Source organism: Belonocnema kinseyi, chromosome 6, assembly GCF_010883055.1.
Source record: "Belonocnema kinseyi isolate 2016_QV_RU_SX_M_011 chromosome 6, B_treatae_v1, whole genome shotgun sequence".
NCBI lineage: Eukaryota > Metazoa > Arthropoda > Insecta > Hymenoptera > Cynipidae > Belonocnema > Belonocnema kinseyi.
Genome location: NC_046662.1, coordinates 146523783 through 146535063, shown reverse-complemented (window position 1 = coordinate 146535063; position 11281 = coordinate 146523783). Strand labels below are relative to the sequence as shown.

At 34.3% G+C, this 11281-nt stretch overlaps 1 protein-coding gene across 1 annotated transcript in view; it reads right to left on the bottom strand.

Annotated features, from left to right (window-relative positions):
• LOC117174117 (protein PTHB1) overlaps positions 1-11281 on the bottom strand; it is a 989848-nt gene that overhangs the window by 702140 nt on the left and 276427 nt on the right. The window lies entirely within an intron of this gene.

Sequence of the window (11281 nt, the reverse complement as noted above, 5' to 3'; positions counted from 1 at the left end):
AGGGAGCTCTTCTTAATATTTTGACACCAAAATCATGTCGATACACCTTACCGACTGCGAGTAAAGCCACCCACGCTTTAACTTGACAGACTGTAAGTGTTTCTGTAGCTATAGGTATTTGCAGTAGGATCGTTTAGTGCGTGTCCCAACTGCAGCTTGTAAGATGCTTTTTTTGCGGGTAATTAATTAACTATTAAGTTTGTGTATTCTTACATTATAGTGGTTTATAAAATTTGTACTATACTCATTGAATATGCTGTTTATATTTCTTAATTAAATAATTACCTAAACTCTGAAGTTCATTATGATATAAATAAATAAAATTCTATCGCAGTATACATATTAACAAAATTTCGTACTAGTACCTCTCCTGAATTACATTTTTCACTGTGAATAATAAATTTACCGTTAAAATGCCGATGACATCTCTATTTTAATTCCTATTAATTAATTTAAGGATATTGTTACTACATTAAACGATTCTCATTCTAAAATTAAGTTTACCGTTCAATTCAGAAGAGACAATCAAAATTTTTTGTTCTGTCTACCTATCATCTGCCTATCATCTGGTATAGAACAGGGACGTGATCTGGCAGATATCTTCAGTTCTGATCTTATACATATATTAAATATAAAGTCAGTGTTATAAACAAAATAATTCACAGAGCTGACAAGTTACCACACGCTAGATTGTGTTGCACAGAATATACATATTATTAAAGAACGTAAAAGCAAAATCGCTATTTACGTGTTTCTATTGGAAAATATATAAGCAGAAGATTAGATCTTATAAATTTTAATAATGATAAAAATCTAGTTTTTAGTATACAAACGTATACCTTCTTCAATCTTGAGAGAATTTTAGTTTTAATTTTCTCTACTATGCAATGTAAAATCTTCCTAATATCATGTCTAAATTAGACAACTGGAAAGTAATTGCAAAAATGTTGATCGTGGTACTGCTTTTGTACAACGTTAGAATAAAAAATATAATTCAGAGAAATACTTTATATTGTTACAAATCAAAATTGAGCTTCAACTTACGATGATGCTGGAAGTTACCAGATATCCTTTACTATTTTTACTAATTATTCTAATCTATGTTTTCACATCGCCAATGCGTATTTTTTTAAGCGATCGACTTAGATAATAACAAATGTCAGTTCTATTTTTGGTTTGGGAAATATATGTAAGCGACCCACCCTTATGCATGTATAAGGAAAACATATGTGTTTTGAAGTTGGTTTTGTTTAAAAATTAACAGTTATTTCCGAATTTATAACATAATACATCTAAGTATTTTTATTAAATTTATATTTTCCTCTATTTTCTGCAAAGGAATAGCAGATGGTCGGCTTATGAAACGTTTTTGTAAACATGAGTGTTCAGTAAAGGAGGTATTTCATCTTATTAGAAGATCGAAAACCTTCCTTTCACCTGTCACATCGTATACGTGCTAGTCCACGTCATTCGGAACATCGAATCAAATTTGTATTAAAATGTTGTAAATTATTATAAAAATTAAGTAAACATTTTCTTCGTGCTACCTATGCTGCGCGCTCGAGATCAATTGACATTTAATTTGAATAAGGCTAAATTAAACTTAATGCAATTATTATAATAAACCATGTTAAGATACATTTTCAGGGATCTCAATTTTTTACTATCAATCGAATTAGTTCGAATCTAGCTTCTCCACCGATTGATAAACGAGGAAGCATAAAAGTTAAACCTATATGGAATAACAATTCGACGATTAATTGAAAACCATGTTCCTATTTAATATGAACAATTTTGACATCGCATGCATCTCCAAGATGTCTGCAACTGTTCCAGTATTCACTTTACTTAAAATAAACGGCCGTATTGTCGACCGTTCTAATAGCAGTTAAAATTTCTATTAAAGCAGTCATTTATTTTCATTCGGGAGGGGCGGGGGTAGGGAAAAATACATTATATATAGGTGGGTAAGGAAGTCCTGAGACATACAAACCAAGAACAAAAGAATAAGATGTTATTTTAACAATAACAGGTTATACAGTTACTGTATAATCAGTATTAAATTATATACAGTAATGGACCTACAACTCGTCTCCAATGCTCTGGTAGAATTTGCACTTCCGTAGTCCAGAATTCTTTTGGTCGTGAATTAAAAAAGTCGTCCAGCGTATTTTTAAGATTCATAAGATGATCTAATCTTTTATCCAGTAAAACAATTTTCTAAGCTCGGAAAAGATGCTACTCGGTAGGTGCTAAGTCTGCTGAATGCTCTGCCTCTACTTTGATTTTGGGTGCCAGAATGTCGTGATAAAGCATGCCCTCAGTGTCTTACCAATAATAAAGTAAAACTGTCTTCACTTCGTAAGTTCTGGTTTTCTCCCTTTCTGTAGCCACTGTTGATCGCATGTGTGATTAGCATAGAGCACCCAGCTTTCAGCTCTTGTGACTATATCTTGAAGGAACTTTTTTCTATATAGACGATGCAGGAGTCAAAGACAGATGGACAGGCATTCTGCTTAGTTTCATTTGCTGAGACCTTGCGCTATCCAGAACGCAAAAACTTTCCTATATTTTAACCCTTGTAAATATTTAAAAATTGTGGGATGGCTACAACCGAGTTTCTTGGCTAATTCTTGTGATCACGCACTAGGCTTTACCTCATAAGTGTTCGCCGTTTTTTATTGTCAACAGTTGATTTCTTATCAGACCTAGAATCGTCTTCAAAAGATGTATCTGCAGGACGGAAACGCTGATACTAGCCAGATACAGTTAAATGATGAACTGTGTTAGCCTCAAACGCACTGCATATATTAGCGACTGTGGCTCTTGCAGAATGCTTTTGCAAAAATTAGTAAAGTGCAATCTAGACCAGTTTTATGTTTTTGTCTCTCGAATGTTTTCGAACTTCGTTATCAGAAAAATTATTTTTATCAAAAAAAAGTCACGCAAGACTTTCTTACCAACCTATATATTTTCGGTTCGGTTTCTGCTCCGTTTTTTTTTGGAATAGAACCGAAGGACCTATGCCAAAGCTTTCGAACGCGCCCTCGGGTTGCGGATAGAGGTTTTCTGTGCCAAGGGTTTCTGTTGAATATGGTTAAAATAATTAATAGGTATTCGCGGCCAAAAACGCCCAGAAGTTTAGCACGTTTGGAAATAGTTTTTGCGAAATCAATTTGCCTACCTCCTGATAATTTGATATGAACGCAGATCACTTTCTCCATCGCTGTAAGAACGAGCCGCAGACACAAAGAAGGCGGCGATATGTAGAACAACTTTAGGAAGCAGGCATTTCCTGAAAAATCATAGCGATTTCAGAACAAGGGACAATATTAACATACATCTTCCTCCTAAGCCCCAGAATCTGTCTCAAATAGATGTGTACCTTCGTATCTGTATGTTGGAAGGCTTGAAGGTTCGCCCACATATAGCGATAAGCATAGAGAGATTGATGCACTTTTGAAAAACTAGATTTACTGTCTTATCTGGAAATTCTCGTGTAACAAAGAACAACGTCACCTACTTATCACAGGATGCAATTCTTCTGGGAACCTCTGCGGCAACACTAATCATCGCAATCATAAAGTCACCCATGTATGTTATACGAATTACCTGAAGATCAATGCTTCTATTTCAAATCAGCTTCAGGGTGCTTCAAATGTCGCCATGGGCCAGGACCATGAGCATGTGGATATAAGTGACATTACATATTTTAACCCTGGAGATACCCATACATTAGAGTGGGCCGTAAAAACCTTTTTTCCGAGTAGCTCATTATAGTGGGAAACATTGTTGTTTTCCCAACCTTAATAAGCCCTCAAAATTTCAGCCTGATTAGACAATATCTTCTGTTGTGTGAATACTTAAAAATCTCCTGTTTATCCAATAATAATGACAATAGGACGTTCGTTTGTTTCTGCTGCGCTCGAATGATGTATTGACCTTCATTTGGTTTTAGTGTATTCGCTCACACGTTGACTTAGTCAGTTGATACTTTTAGCTTCAAAAGCACACAAATCACTCACATGAAGTCTCATGTCATATGCCGTTAAGAAAATAGATTCAAATAGATTGCTTTGAGTTTGAAATTTTGTTTGTCACGTTGAAAATCACGAAATTTTCTTCACGACAGGCTATCAAATGTCCACTTTTCGGAGATGCGAAAGATTGAGTAGAAAGTCATTTCTTCCACGGAAGATATTATGTCATGCTATCAACAGGAAAGGTTCAAACTAGGAAGAGATTCTGAAGGAAATAATGGACGGAGGAAATGTTAAGAATTGGTCAAGATATATTGAAAACATTTCATCATTAAAAAGAAAATTAGTCGATTTCAAGGCATTTGCGAAAAAAACTTTTCGACATTGCTACGTACCAGTGCGCTCATTTTAGACATTGCAGATGCCCAATGGTTAGGTAAGTACCCATATTCGAACAGGCTTTTATTTCTAATAAGAGGGGTCCAAGATTGGGGAAAATTTATTTAGTAGATGTTCCTGAATTTAAAAAAAAAGCAAAAAAGAATAAGAAGATATGACTCTGACAATCCTAGACTTTCAAAGCAAAAAAGTAAATATTTTCTCGATGATAATATTGAATATTCATGTTCTTCCTCTTTATCAGAGGTGAAAAAAGTTCATCCCAATTCATTTAGAAATTAGTAACAAAGAATAAGAGTATATTCCTTCCAAAAAAAAAATGACCTTTTCTAATCAATTCATGATTCTCCTTAATGAAACTTCTCTCTCTAGCCCAAATATTTGGTGTCAGCTCTCGTTCTGTTGCACTTATACTGTCATCTGCATTTAAAGATGCACACATCCCTAAATCTTCTATTATAGATGAAAGGAAAATCAGAAAAGAACGAACCAAAATCCACAAAGTTGTGATAGAAACATTCCGTATGAAATCGCAACATCTAGGTCTGTTCTTTGATGGTCGAAAGGATAAAACTCTAACTGTTGTTCAAGACTACAAGAAGATAAATCGTAAATTTTGTATTAGAAAGCATATTTCTATGGTTAGAGAACCCGGATCTCAGAATTAAGGTCATGTGACTGAACAATTTTAAACCACAGAAGAAATTTGTAAACGTTTATTCGATTTTGGGAAAAACGAAATTAACGGAGGGTGAAATAAACTTCTTGTTGTAGGTTCAGACGCCAGTGCTGTTAACATAGGATGGAAAGTTGGTGTCATTCGCAAAGTTGAAAAAACTTAAGAACTTCTGTAGTTTCCTTCCAAGCAATAGATTCAGAATTACCTACAATTAATAATGAAATTTTGAAAATATTAAGTAAAGACCAGAAATATCTTTTGGAAATTGCACATGCTATACAATCTGATAACTGCTTCCAAAGACTAAACGTTCATGATCTCAATCATGCACGATAGAATAATTTCACAAATAGGATAATGAGAAAATATATCGTGACGTCAAAACCATACTCTGAGCTTCAGATGATTGTGAAATTCATACTCAGGGTACATGTTCCGATGTGGTTTCGCATAAAGCTCAATAACTCAATCAAAGGCGGTGCAAGACATCTTTTCGAAACTATCCAAAAGCCTATATACTTAACAAAGAAGTACACGAAAGTAGTGTATGATACTACTACGTAGAATGCTCTTTTCGCTTTACTAGAAAACGTGTTTCGCAGCATGGTAACAGATTGTAGATCCCAGGTAAGGTTCATTCAAGATTTCTAAGCGTAACTTTGAAGCTAAAGATTACGTCGATATGATTGACTTGTCCAACTATGAAATTACATCACCTCCAGTGCTTCGTAATCTGTCAACAAATGATATCAAGGAAAGGCATTCTAGAATTGAAGATTCTAATTAGATTTCTAAATACACATAGGCAGTGGAAAGCACGGTCAAACACGCCACGGCGGCTTTTGAACAAGTATGCCCAAATCATTCAAGAGACGGTTGCATAAGGTGTGTTTTAAAAGCAAGGGCGAAGATTCCAACATTTTAAAGCAAAGGGCAATTAATATAGTTCACATAGTTCTGCGGTGTGATTGCGTGAATGGGTGGGACTAGGGATGGATGCGAAAATGCAACTACCTCTACGTTGTCGGTTCTGGATTACTATATCGCCGGTGCTTAGGATCATGAACCCGTAAATTATATTGCTGTGCAAAAACACTTCTTATCATAAAGCTACGAAAAAAGACCCATCGCTATAAAATGTGATGAACAAAAATATATGTCAGTAAGCACTGTAAAAAAATAGATATTGGTAAACGTTGTGAAAAAACACGCCGTAAGAAAAAAGTTTACTCGTGAATACGCCATGAAAAAATATATTTTTTTGTGATAACGCCGTGAAAATAAACCTAATTCATGAAAATACCGTAATAAGTAATTTATTAATAAGGTATCATCAAAAAATATTTATGAAAACGCTCGGGAAGCAAATCTGTTCACATCGTTTCTTCAAGTAAATAATTACTTTTTACTATTGTGATAATTATAATGGTTTATTATATTATTAATAATAAAATATTTTATATAATTTGACATTAAATGCTTGTATTTTTTAGATGAACCCTTTGTTGCACGTATTTTTCTGTTTGGTGAATTTACTTTAAAATTCTTACTCCGGGGTTTTTGGGGTCGCTGATTACGAATATGAAGTCAGAATTTAGAAAATTTCAATTAAACATGGCGGATGCAAGATGACGATTTCAAAATTTAGAAAAAACCTATTAATGAGTTTGAAAATCTCTACTTGGAGTTTTTTGGGGTCGCTGATGAAGAATCTGAAGTCAGAAGTTCCAAGTTTTCAATTCAAGATGGTGGATTCAAGCGGCGATTTCAAAATGTTGAAATAAAGGGTTAAATGAGATTAAAGAATATCTACTTGCGGTTTTTGGGGTCGCTGATTACGAATCTGAACTTAGAATTTTGACACTTTGAATTCAAGAGGGCGGATTCAAGGTGACGATTTCAACATTTTGAATAAAGAGATATACGAGTTTGAAACTTTTCACTAGGGACGACAATTCTTTGAATAACAAATTTGGTTAATTTTGTGTAAATTTCGCTTTGTAGGTGTTTTTGACTAGTTTACAACCATTAGGAATTACATCAAATGGAATTTTTAATGAAAAAATTGATTTTCAATAGTGTTAATTTCTTATTTTGTATAATTTCAAATGCCCTGACATTTTTACGAAAACAGTGAAAAAAAATTGGCTGATTGCCACTTAAAATTTTGTATAGTATGGATTGCGGATCAGTCCTAGATTTGGGCCAACCTAGACTTTTTGACAATAAAAAATTGATTTTTAATAGTTGTGATTTCTTATTTTATATAATTTTAGACATCCTGACAGTGTTTTGAATATGAAAGATAAAGAGCTGGGCTAGCTTAGATTTTCTATACAATAAAAAAAATTTATTTTTGATAGTGCTAATTTATCTTTTTGTAAAATTTTAGACACCCTGACAGTTTTTCGAAAATTTTAATGAAAATTTGGCTCATTGACACTTATAAATTGTTATGTTTTAGATTGCTGACTAGTCCTAGATCTTGGCAGGGCCAGACTGTCATGACGGTGGCGACCAGAAGCGAGGTCGGAACAGTAACCCGAGATGTTTGTAATCTTTAAACAATTTATAGGATTTTTCAGGCTATACTAACTCACTCGACTTCTCTTGAATAAAATAAATCTTCTTCTTCTTTGGGGATTTCTTCTTAGCTCTAGGTCTGTAGAGGTTTCCAGGTTACCGCTGTGGTCATTTCTTGCTGATAAAAGCGAGACCTATCTGGCCATAGCAATAAGTGTTGGAGTCAGTATTAGGTTCCATTGTCTAATGTGTATCCAATAGATAGATAGCAGTTTATGTTGTAAATAGAGTTAGTAGTAGCGTAAGCTTGCATTTTATAGCGAGAAGTTCAAGTATTTAAGATTTAACTGTAGTAATCACAGTTCTGTGGGGTTCGCGAGCCATTTAAAGCGTGGTTTTCAAAGCATGGGGAGTAAGCAAAGAAGTATAAGAAGGCATATAAGGCAATCATAGAGATAATTCGCATGTTCTCAGGATTTTTATAATTAATTGAGAAATGTAGTTGTTTGGGTTAGAAAGAAAATCTTTCACGCAGAAAGGTGGAAATTTCTTGTTTTTAATTAAAGATTTTCCTAAGATTTTGCGTTGATCAAAAAAGCGAGGGCAAGACCATGCGACGCAATTGCTGTCCTTCGTGTCATATCCGCACAGACATGAAAAGGACACTTTAAAAATTTTTTTTGCTAGGCTGTCGGCCAATGAGTAGTGGTTACTTTTAATGCGTGACAGGCTTACTATGTTTAAAGGTTTTTAGAGATTCTACCTCAATTTTTTGAAGATCCAAGTAGTTTTCGAAGTTGAATCTATGCCTAAATCTGACTAGTTTTGCTCTCCTAAGTCTTTCCTGATATGTGAAGAGCTTTATCTATTAAATTAAATAATTCATAGTATGCTCGAAGAGTTAACGCAAGATTACTATTATTTTTTTCAAAAGCAAATCGAGACTTTTTAAGAGTTTTTTGAAAAATATCACAAAAAAATTTGTTTAAACTGTATTTGTGGGAAAAGAATTAGTGATATGAACAAGATATACCAATAATTGTAGAAACAGGGAAGTGATCACTATCCATTTTATCATTTTCAACTTTTCATGAACACAAAGGAGAAAGATTACCAGAAATTAAGGAGAGATCGATTGCAGATTTAGATTGATTGGAACGCGTAAAGCGTGTAGATGATCCATCATTTAAAATAAAAGTTTGGAAGTTTGAATCGAATTATACAATTTATTTCGAGCCGGACAAGCTCTATCGCATCCCCAGGATTTATGATGACAGTTGAAAACACCACCCATGAATACAGATGAGAAGTCTTTTGAAAAGGAGTCAAAGAAGGAACTCCAGTTAATAGCATTAACAAGAGCTCTAGGATTTGTAGAAATATTTATTATCAATATTTTACCCACATTGGGGGGACAGAAATAGCAAGAGCATCTAACTGATTTGGAATCTCCAGTATTTTAACTTCAGAAAAAACAATATCACTTCCAACAGCAATAACCAGACCACCGCCAACACCGGTGGAGCGGTCCTTCCTTAGGATATTAAACTTCTTTAGAAAGAATCGATTTGAATCTTTTATCCATGTTTCATTGAGTAAGACAATGTCGTAATTGTGACTGATTATTTCCAAGAAACCCTTTTTATTATTTATTCCACGACAGTTCCATTGCAGAATTCTTAGCTGGGAAGGATGGGGCGTAGTGTATTCTGAGTGATTTTGAAGGCAAACACTATTGCCAAAAGGACTAGATGGAGGAGAGTAGAGATGAGAGAACGATTGAGAATTAGTATGGGTTTGACATTTCCTATGAGACGTAGAGTTAGGAAGAGGGATTGAGGTTCTAGGATGGAAGGAGGGCTTTTTTCTTGCTTGGCTGAATTTGTGTATGCATTCTGAACCAGAAAGAATAGGGTCAGCATCCGCATCACCCAACGAGGGGAAGTTTGCAAAGTCAAAGGGTGGAGAATAGAGATCAGAAGTTTTAAGGTTAGATGCAATGGCAGAGTCAATGTTTCGTAGTCCTTGGGGGGGGGGGAGCTTTTTCCTTTTTATATAAGTAAGCCGCTTTCTTAACGCTTAAAACAAATTAAGTTGAGATTCTGCGTATTCCTTTTTCCTCTAGGTACAATGGGCATTGTTTATCAACAAAATTAAAGAAATTTAACTTAGATTAAAATCCAAATTTAAATTCCCATTTAACGTCCAATAATCAAATTAGTGTAAACTTCTGTTAAAAAAAACAAGAAGCCAACGACCAAATTTGGACCACAACGAACAAATAAAAACCAAACAAAATCCTATTGTAATCTGAAAAATTTGAAAAAAAAATGAAATAAAAAATTTAATTTTCAGGCAAACATAAAAAAAGGAAAGAAAAATGAGAAGGCAGCCAACCATATCCCCTTACTTTTCTTTTACTTTCTTTCGTCTTTTTCATTTTCATTATCATCAAATTACAATAAAATAACATTCAAAATAAAAATTTATAAATAAAATTGCATTACCAACGTTTCAGTACTCGTACAGTACCCTTATCAAAGAAAGCAAAATTTAATAGATAGAAATTGACAGCGCCCACGAGCAGGTGTTCTCTCTTTGATACCTGAGAATCGAATGAGGATCAGTGGGCCAATGTGTTGCAAACACACTATAGAATATAGAAATAGAGAAAATAAAACAAAAACAAAATTCATGGAACAGCCTCGTTAAATGTAATTGACCATATTAGCAGAACTTTTGTTCAACTTATGCAAATCGGTCCTGTCAAACTCATGGTTAACATCAACTAATTTCCTTTTTTGTCTCGCAAGAACACTCTTATAACAGCGTCCCAAACAAACATCACTTTTATGTTCCTCTATTCTAGTATTAAGAAGTCTGCCAGTCTGTCCCACGCAATTCATCTTACAGATCCTGCAAGTGATCTTATAGAAACACCACACTTTTCTAAATTATCCAAAGGATCCTTGCAAAAATTTATCACTGAATCCATTTTAAATGGTATACGGAAAATAGAATAAATTAAAAAATGTTCAACATAGGTTCAATAGTTTTAGAAATTTGACCAAAAAATGAAGAAGAAAAACATGAAACGAATTATATTCCTTCAACTCTTTTTGATTATCTGCAAGCAAATTATTAGGGGTTTTTTGTTTTCGTTAGTTTGTTGTGGTCCAAATTTGGTCGTTGGCTTCTTGTTTTTTTTTTAAAGGAGTTCACATCAGTTTATCAACAGCCCAGTGTGGACCTTTGCAGTTTATACAAAAACGAGAGTTTGATCTATTAGGAAACTCTTGTTTTTCGTGTGGTTTATCAACGCAGAATAAGCACCTAGGATTTTTACATTGTTATTTCACATGTACATGCCAGCACACTGTAGAAGGTAGAATATAGGGTGTCACTCGGTACAGTGTATAGTAGAATCGAATATCTTGGGGAAGAGCTTGTCCATTAAACGTGATCAGGACAGTTTTTAAGGGGACCAGATTACCTTTCTCATCCTTCTTAAAAAGACAAGATGCTTCGAGAATTGGAATGGAAGATATGTCATTAGTTTTAATCTGCTCCATTGAAAGGTCTGTGGGAATACCTTTGATTACTAGGGTAGTTCAATAAGTCCTTAGAATGACCAACAGATGGCGCGCGAATCGCTCCAAATCATCTGTTTTCAGTCAGCACCACTCCCGACTAGATATAT